Source organism: Thalassophryne amazonica, chromosome 17 (assembly GCF_902500255.1).
Source record: "Thalassophryne amazonica chromosome 17, fThaAma1.1, whole genome shotgun sequence".
Classification (NCBI taxonomy): Eukaryota; Metazoa; Chordata; class Actinopteri; order Batrachoidiformes; family Batrachoididae; genus Thalassophryne; species Thalassophryne amazonica.
Window position 1 is genome coordinate 69,172,008 of NC_047119.1, and position 9,981 is coordinate 69,181,988.

The window sequence follows — 9,981 nt, forward strand, 5'->3', positions numbered from 1 at the left end:
CATAATATACATACACATATATACATACACATATACACATACACATATACACATACACATACACACACACACACATATATACATACACATATATACATACACATATACATACACACACACATACACATATATACATACACATATACATACACACACACATACACACATACACATACACATACACACATACACATATACACATATATACACACACAGTGACGAAAATAAGTATTTGAACACCCAGCGATTTTACAAGTTCTCCCACTTAGAAATCATGGAGGGATCTGAAATTTTCATCTTAGGTGCATGTCAAAAAAAAAAAAAAAAAATCCAGAAATCACAATGTATGATTTTTTTAATAATTTATTTGTATGTTACTGCTGCAAATAAGTATTTGAACACCTGTGAAAATCAATGTTAATATTTGGTACAGTAGCCTTTGTTTGTAATTACAGAGGTCAAACGTTTCCTGTCTATTGAGTTCAGGTCTGGAGACTGGCCAGGCCACTCCAGGACCTTGAAATGCTTCTTACCGAGCCCCTCCTTAGTTGCCCTGGCTGTGTGGTTGAGGTCATTGTCATGCTGGAAGACCCAGCCATGTCCCATCTTCAATGTTCTTACTGAGGGAAGGAGGTTGTTTGCCAAAATCTCGCAATACATGACCCCATCCATCCTCCCTTCAATACGGTGCAGTCATCCTGTCCTCTTTGCAGAAGAGCACCCCCAGAGTATAATGTTTCCACCCCCATGTTTCACAGTTGGGATGGTTTTCTTGGGGTTGTTCTCATCCTCTAAACATGGTAAGTGGAGTTGATTCCAAAAAGCTCTATTCTGGTCTCATCGGACCACATGACCTTCTCCCATGCCTCCTCTGGATCATCCAGATGGTCACTGGTGAACTTCAAACGTGCTTGGACATGTGCTGGCTTGAGCAGGGGGACCTTGCTGCCCTGCAGGATTTTAAACCATGACAGCATCATGTGTTACTAATGTAATCTTTGTGACTGTGGTTCCAGCTCTCTTCAGGTCATTGACCAGGTCCTCCTGTGTAGTTCTGAGCTTTCTCAGAATCATCCTTACCCCACAAAGTGAGATCTTGCATAGAATCCCAGACCGAGGGAGATTGACAGTCATCTTGTGTTTCTTCCACTTTCTAATAAATAATCATAACAGTTGTTGTCTTCTACCAAGCTGCTTGCCTGTTGTCCTGTAGTCCCTGGTGTCCTTAGACAGCTCTTTGGTCTTGGCTATGGTGGACAGGTTGGAGTGTGATTGACTGAGTGGGTGAATAGGTGTATTTTATACAGGTAACAAGTTCAAACAGGTGCAATTAATACAGGTAAAGAGTGCAGAATAAGAGGGCTTCTTAAAGAAAAATTAACAGGTCTGTGTGAGCCAGAATTCTTGCTGGTTGGTAGGTGTTCAAATACTTATTTGCAGCAGTAACATACAAATAAATTATTTAAAAAAAAAAAAAAAATCATACATTGTGACTTTTTAGATTACGTCTCTCACAGTGGACATGCACCTAAGATGAAAATTTCAGACCCCTCCATGATTTCTAAGTGGGAGAACTTGCTAAATCGCGGGTGTTCAAATACTTATTTTCTGAATATGTGCCGAAAAAGTGGTATGTCCACCTCTTCTGCCATTTCTGTAGTAGTCAGACAACGTCCCGGATCAACACAGCGTTCAGTTTGGAAATGATCTGGTCGTTTCAGCCTGTCGATCGCCGCTCGGAGCGCAGCGCGCCCTCTGCCATTGTGCGCCGTCTTTAAACCGGTTGTAACACTCCATCTGTGTGATCAACATAGAATCGTCCCTGAAAGCCGTCTGAATCTTCCGAATGGTTCCCACCTGGCTGTCTCTCACAGTTTCTGGAAATAGTTGATGCAGCAAAGCTCCAAATCGTTCAGACATTTTCCTCACAATAAAAATCCGACGAGGGGGGTGGACCACTGCTCACTCAAAGCGTGCTCACAGGCGAATGACGCAACCGACAGGCGTGAAAAAACTCACGCATGCGCACGAAGGTTCAAGCTTGGCTGATGCAAGTGCACGATTCAAATCCATATAGTTTTTGCAAAAAATAAAAAGGTCGGATAGTTTTCTAAACAGACATCGTGTGTGTATATATATGTGTGTGTGTGTGTGTGTGTGTTTATGTCAAAGTAGAGTGTGCAATTTTATCATGACAAGATATCTAAACATAGAATGACAGCAATACCTTACTGTGGAAATTACAATAATATGTCATATCAACTTCACATTAGAGCTACACCATGCTAAAGTGATCACAGTAAGAAAGTAAGAACTTGTAATCAACAGAAACTCCACTAGTAGTCTCCGATCAGAGACTATCTAGTCTCTACTGGGATTCTCCGACTGCAGACTCTAGTAGTTGAAACTTCAATTGCACTCTCTACTGGTAGAATCTCCAATGCTACCAAATCGCAGGCTCTACTTTGACATACATATGCACTTCTCACTAGTGTTGTAACAGCGTACCTTAAAAAAAAAAAAATTACACTGCAATTGGGCCATTACGCTGGTTCCGAGGGTGTGTAACGGAAAATGATCATTTCTCTACAACCCCAATTCCAATGAAATTGGACGTTGTGTAAAATGTAAATAAAGACAATACAATGACTTGCAACTCTTCTTCAACCTATATTCGGTTCAATGCACCACAAAGACAAGATATTTAATATTCAAACTGATATACTTTACTGTTTTTGTGCAAATATTTGCTTATTTTTAAATGGATGCCTGCAACACGTTTCAAAAAAGCTGGGACAGTGGTATGTTTACCACTGTGTTACATCACCTTTCCTTCTAACAACACTCAATAAGCGTTTGGGAACTGAGGACACTAATTGTTGAAGCTTTGTAGGTGGAATTCTTTCCCATTCATGTACGACTTCAGTTGTTCAACAGTCCGGGGTCTCTGTTGTCATATTTTGCGCTTCATAATGCACCACACATTTTTAGTGGGCAACAGGTCTGGACTGCAGGCAGGCCAGTCTAGTACCCACACTCTTACTACGAAGCCACGCTGTTGTAACATGTGCAGAATGCGGCTTGTCATTGTCTTGCTGAAAAAGACGTTGCTTGGATGGCAGCATGTGTTGCTCCAAAACCTGGATGTACCTTTCAGCATTGATGGTGCCATCACAGATGTGTACGTTGCCCATGCCATGTGCACTAACACACTCCTAATACCATCACAGATGCTGGCTTTTGAACTTTGCGTTGGTAACAATCTGGATGGTCTTTTTCCTCTTTTGTCCGGAGGACAAAACATCCACAATTTCCAAAAACAATTTTAAATGTGGACTCATCATACCACAGCACACTTTTCCACTTTGCATCTGTCCATTTCAAATGAGCGGAGGCCCAGAGAAGCCTCGGCGTTTCTGGATGTTGTTGATGTTTGGCTTTCGCTTTGCATGGTAAAGGTTTAACAGGCACTTATAGATGTAGCGACAAACTGTGTTAACTGACAATGGTTTTCTGAAGTGTTCCTGAGCCCACGCGGTAAGATCCTTTACACAATGATGTTGGTTTTTAATGCAGTGCCACCTGAGCCATCGAAGGTCACGGGCATTCAATGTTGGTTTGGCCTGCTGCTTACATTTAGAAAGTTCTCGAGACTCTCTGAATTTTCTGATTATATTAAGGACTGTAGATGATGGAATTCCTAAATTCCTTGCAACTGAACATTGAGAAACATCGTTCTTAAACTGTTGGACTATTTTTTCATGCAGTTGTTCACAAAGTGGTGATTCTCAAACGCTTACCGAGTGTTGTTAAAAGGAAAGGTGATGTAACACAGTGGTAAACATACCACTGTCCCAACTTTTTTGAAACGTGTTGCAGGCATCCATTTCAAAATGAGCAAATATTTGCACAAAAACAATCACGCTTATCAGTTTGCACATTAAATATCTTGTCTTTGTGGTGTATTCAATTGAACATAGGTTGAAGAGGATTTGCAAATCATTGTATTATGCAGGGCTGTGAAATGAAAGTTGTGAAATCCGAGGAAAATTTGCAGGGGGTCTGGGGGGCGGGGTACAGCTCCCCAGGAGCCGGGGTCTAGGGCCCTGTGGGGCCCCAGAATTAAATTTTTATCTAATGATACTTTTTCAGCATCTCCTGGAAGAACAAATCTCAAAATTAGTGGATATTTAAATGATCTTATATTCAACCTTTTATTTGACCTGTCAATGATGATGTTGAAATAACAGAATATGACGTAGGACCTGGAATGATTTTCCTTTTAATTGTAAACCAAATTATGCATCAACTCAGAACAATTAAACTACATGAAATTTATGAAGACTGAAAAGACAAGTCTTTTCAGCTAAACCACAGCTAAAGCTTGTAGAATATTTGGAAAATCATGGTAAAATATCAATAACATACCTTATAGTAAGAAGTCACGAATATTCTTGTGTAAATTCATGCAGCCAAAATCCATTCAGAGCCACAATGTCTTTTTTTTACAATGAAAGAAAGTCTAGATTAATGAAAAAAAGTCATAATCTTGTCTACAATCCTGCTTGAACAGCAGAATGTTTATTTTACAGGGAGAGAAAAATTCTTATCGTGTTTTCCTATGAGCACCGTTCACTTTTCCCATTTCTTTTATCTTTGAGGTGTGTTGATGAAGCCAGCGACAATTCCACGGATTCTTGTCCTTATAAGACTTTTTCAAACAGTCTTTCTCGCCATCTTCTCTCTGTGCAATGTCAGTCTGTGACACAGACATGCTGCACAAATAATCTTTTAAAAACTTGAAAGCCCTAAAAGGTTCGGATGTCCACATGCTAAGTTTAGCTTAAGCGTCACACAGGAGCCACACAGCATCGCCGCAGCAACCAACCAGTCCTGCTTTACGACAACTGTCTTAACAGCTACGCTTTGAGTGGCATTTTTTTCTCCGCAAAACTTCGCAGATCCGAGGAAACTGATTTGTATCGGTAACACAAAGATCAGTGTCCGCGGACTTTTAAAACTTACACGATGTCGTAAAGAAAGAGAACGCTTTGCGATAAGCATTTTAAAAACTCAGTGATGTTCACGATTAAAGAGTACATCACTAACACCACCCCCCCCCCCCCAAATGATGAAATCAGTGGAATCCAGCGGATCCGCGGAGTTTTCACAGCCCTGATTATGTTTTTTATTTACATTTTACACAACATCCCAAATTCATTGGAACTGGGGTTGTACATTGATTGTGGACACATTGGTTATGATTTAAAAGCAGCGTGTCCACAATTTATTCACCAGCCCCGTCAAAGCCACTTAATCATGACGACTGGGATTCTTGCCTTAGTGCAGCAGGTAACAGAATATTTAGAGGAATCCTTCAAATCTGGAAACAAGCACCAAAGTTGGCACAAATACTCCTTAGACATTACTCTTTTGAATAAACTGAGTATCCACTTGAATTTTCAGTAGGCGGCCAGGTAGGGGTCAATTGAAGAATTACACAGGGGTCAAAATTTAAAAATGTTTCAATCATATTGAAAGCTATACCACATTATTTGTCTGATCACGATACCAAAAAGGTATAGTTTGGACTATCTGTCAATGAATGTTATGGAGTTATGGGGTAAAAACAGCAAGAATGGTAACAAAGGTCAGCATTAGTTTGTACAGGGGTCAGATGTTAAAGTTGCTCTAAATATTGTAAAATGCAATGCAAATAATTGGTTGAGTTAATAGGGTTTTAAAAAGGAATAGTCTGCACTATGTGGCATGCTTAGTTATGTTACAGGGTAACATATGTCATATGTCATAGAATCCAATGGACGTCGACATTGCTCTACGTTTACCTTGCAGACCAAGCATTCAACACAGTCAAAACTATTTCATTTATTAATCCTATTCATTCAACCAATAATTTGCACCACTTTTTACCAAAATTGGAGCAACTTTAACTTCTAACCCCTGTACAAACTGAAATTGACCTTTGTCACCATTCTTGATGTTTTTACCCCATAACATTCAGTAATAGATAGTCCAAACTATACCTTTTTGGTATCGTTGTGATCAGAAAAAATAATGTGGTATAGCTTTCAATATGATTGGAGCATTTTTAAATTTTGACCCCTGTGTAATTCTTCAATTGACCCCTACCTGGCCGCCTACTGAAAATTTAAGTGGATACTCAGTTTTTTCAAAAAAGTAATGTTTGAGGAGTATGTGTTCCAATTTTGGCGCTTTTTTCCAGAAATTAACAATTGTTACATTTATCTGCTCCACTACCTGAAAAGATAATCATCCGCCATTTAAATCACAGTTTTTTTATTTTGTTTTCATTCCTCGTAACGTGCATTTCCGTGGGACAGCACACAAAGGTTCTATGGTGTGGACAGCGGGAGAACTTTTCCCAAAGCCGCATTCTCCTGCTGCAGGACAACATAAAATCATCTTTCCCCTCGCTGCAGGAGAAGTTTTACCATAGTTGTGTTCTCCTCCTGCGCAGTGAGTGCTGCAGGTGCAGGTTTTGTAAGGGAGATGGGGTGATTAGCCCCGGATAATTTTTTCATTTAGAACTCTGTGAAACACTATTATTTGCATTTTGGGGGCCAGATATTGTCAAATAGTATTAATATGTTGCATAATTAGGCAATCAAGTAACAGCTCAAAAAACGGTTTTAATAACAGTAACCCAAATCAATATCAGATGGAATTGAAATAATTGATTCTGAATCTTAAGAATCGGAACTGAATCGATTCATGAAATTTTATTCAATCCCCAGCCCCAGCGGTGGCCCTGTACTAAAGGATAACATTTTCTTAGCTTCTTTTGGCTCCTCCTCTTTGGCCTGGAAGATCAGCCATGCCTAATCCTGCATAGACTACGCACTGATTCTTTAAACCTCATGCAAAATCAATGACAATTCAGATGTCCTTTCTGATGCTACTCCAGATACACCAGGAGAAAGAATCTAATGTGCACATTTGGATGTTTGGAGGGAACCACACATAGACATAGGGCTTGGTGATCCATCCATCCATTTTCTATACCCACTTACTCCAATTAAGAGTCACAGGGGGGAAGCCACAGGGCATGAGGTGGGGTACACCCTGGACAGGATGCCAGTCTATCGCAGGGCCACATATAGACGAAAGAAAAAAAAAAAAAAAAAACACATTCACACCAGCACACACTGCTACAGTCAATTTAAAGTTTCCAATCCACCTACCCTACATGTCTTTAGATGTGGAAGGAAGTTGGAGCACCTGGAGAAAACACGCACACACACGGGGAGAACATGCAAACTACACAGGAAGCGATCCCACGACCTTCTTGCTGTGAGGCATCAGTGCCAACCACTAAGCCGCAGGGCTTGGTGATATTATTCCAAATTAATATCACAATTAATTTAAACTTTTATGTCAATGACAATAAACTTATTTGTTTATTCTTTGGCTTTTTGTGCCCTGCCCCCACCATTCCCTAACTATTAAATACAGGACTTTTTCAAAAGAAAGTGTGTCTATCCTAACTATTTTTGAGTATTTATTGAACATTCCAAAGTATTAATTTTTTCCATTATGACAAACGTTTTCATGACAAATGTGACTGAAAATTAACAATTTTGTCCTATTGTGCAACTGAGCACCTTGCATGGCAGAACCCTGGCAGTGGTGTGTGTGTGTCAGTACATGAGGCATTGTTGGAAAGTACATTCAGTATCAGCATCAGAAGCAAAATGATTACAGCTGCCAGTGCCCTCTGCCTTCATGGTAGTGAAATACCTGGGTGGCAAAATTCCTGTGGCATTAGTAAGAACTTTAAGCCTGTGACTTTGACCTCAAAGTCAAGGTCATCCATTTCAAATTTGCCCGAGGTCTTGATCTGATAAACCTTTTCTGTAAGTTTGGTGACCTTAGGCTTCTCCATACCCCCCCCCCCCCCCCCCCCCCAAAAAAAAAACAAAATCGCACTAATGAGGAAAATAGAAATATCTGGTCTGTTTATATTTTGAACTTGGGTGGTGACCAAGTGGTTAATGCACTTGGTTTCAGTGCAGAAGGTTCCCGGTTCAAATCCCACCCCTGCCACATTTCTCCATTTAATGTGGAGTTGCGTCAGGAAGGGCATCCGGTGTAAAACTTGTGCCAATTCAACATGCAGATCCACCTTGGAATTGCTGTGGCGATCCCGAGTGGAAACAAGGGAGCAGCCAAAGGGACTTCCTTTTTTTATATTTTGAACTTGACCTGAAACAATACCACAAAATAAATGCTGACCTTTTATTATTTTAAATCTTTAATATATATATATATATATATATATATATATGAGGAATCTCAGGTACATATATTCCAGTTCTTCTCCTCAAACATTCTTCAAAGCTGTTGTTTGATTGACTCGGAAAAGGACACAACACTTGAACAAACTAAGTGGGCTTTTACTGTGGTTTTATGAACCCTCAGTACAGCCGAATGATCCCTAATTTATTCATCATAAAACACCGTTTGCCTTATTTTTTTCTGTCTGTCTCCCAACATAAACTAAAATAAAGGACAGTGAACAAACGTGCTCTGAAAACAACATTTGGCACTTTGACTCATTTCTTCTCTTCTTTTAAAGAACTAATTCCTTCTTGGTTTTCTGCGATTAATTTTCCAAATAACTCAAATCACTCTTTGTTAGCCGCGGCTTAAACGACCATCTCGGCTGTCGACCTTTTCCCACTAAACTCGTCTTTAAACGGTTTACTGACGGTTTTCGTGGTTCTTAAGATCTTTAAAAAAACAGATTGGAAACTTACAGAGTGAAGTTTAATCTGTTCAAAGGAGTTCTCAGTGTGTCCAGCTAGCTACGTGTAGCTTCAGAAGCTAACAGGAAACTCCTCTTCTTCCTCTTCTTCTTCTTCTTCGCTTACCGGCAGTCGGCATCCTTATTGGAGCATTGCTGCCACCTGCTGCATCAGCCAATTACAGTTGTACTAAATCCTCTTGATGAATCCAGAGTCTTTCAGGTACTTTAAAAAACACGACTTCCCCCTCCCACTTGACCCCATGTCTAAAATACTTCCCACAGAAACTCTATCCAGAACTACCCTTCTAAATTTTGACAGAAGCCTTGAAGTCTTGCCTTTCCCTGGAATAGTTCTCACAATACTTGAGGACATGCTCCACTGTCTCGGGCTGGTGACATTCCAAACATAGGCCACCCTGGTGTTTCCCTAGGAAGAAGAGAGTGCGATTCAAGAATGTATGCCCAATTCTCAGTCTAGTAATAGTGACTTCCTCCTTTCTTGCCCACCCTTTTCTTCCACAATTATTTTCTGAATCCATCACTCTATTAGCTATTGAAAATAAATGTCTTGTTGTGTGGGCCGCTAAAGAGGAGGTACTGCTGGCCCACCACCAGAGGGTGCCCTGCTTGAATGGCGGGCCTCAGGCACGAGAGGGCGCAGCCGCCTCCCAGGAGCAGCTTGATGTGATAGCTGTTACTCATCATTCATCAACCACCACATCTCATAAAAGCTGGGCAGCAACTCCACCTCCCTGCCGAGAAATCGTCTTACCTTCAAGGTAATACTCTCAGCCGTTGTTGTGCCAAACGCACGTGATTATTTCTGAACTGTTTGCAGGCGTACCTGTTTCCCTACTTGCAGCTGGAGGCTGGGTTTGTGGATGGTGGAAGAGTGACAGTCTTCACTCCTCACTCCAAACTTTGATAAGTAGTTGATTCAGGCTCTGCATTTACTGTGTTCCTGTTTCGGAGGTGGAGGTGTTCCCTCAAAAAGGAACTGAACTGTTTTGCTGATTGTTTTACTGGGTGTGCACACACCCACCATAAACTGGCTTTGCTTCCTGCCAGCAGTACCAGATCTGACAGCTGGAGACAGTGGCCACCTGGGGACTCAGGACTTGGCGGCTCCGGTGTGCTCCAGATCCGTTGGCAGTGGAAATTGTGTGGGACCCGGCTCTTCTCTGGACAGGCGT

At 40.9% G+C, this 9,981-nt stretch overlaps 1 protein-coding gene across 2 annotated transcripts in view; it reads right to left on the minus strand.

Annotated features, from left to right (window-relative positions):
• Positions 1-8,885, minus strand: part of LOC117529847 (zinc finger protein 239-like) — a 55,903-nt gene extending 47,018 nt beyond the window's left edge. For both annotated transcript variants that reach the window (XM_034192722.1, XM_034192720.1), the window contains exon 1: positions 8,799-8,885. The gene's annotated coding sequence lies outside the window, so the exon portion shown is untranslated. The remainder of the gene's footprint in view (positions 1-8,798) is intronic.
• Between the last annotated feature and the right edge of the window lie 1,096 nt (positions 8,886-9,981).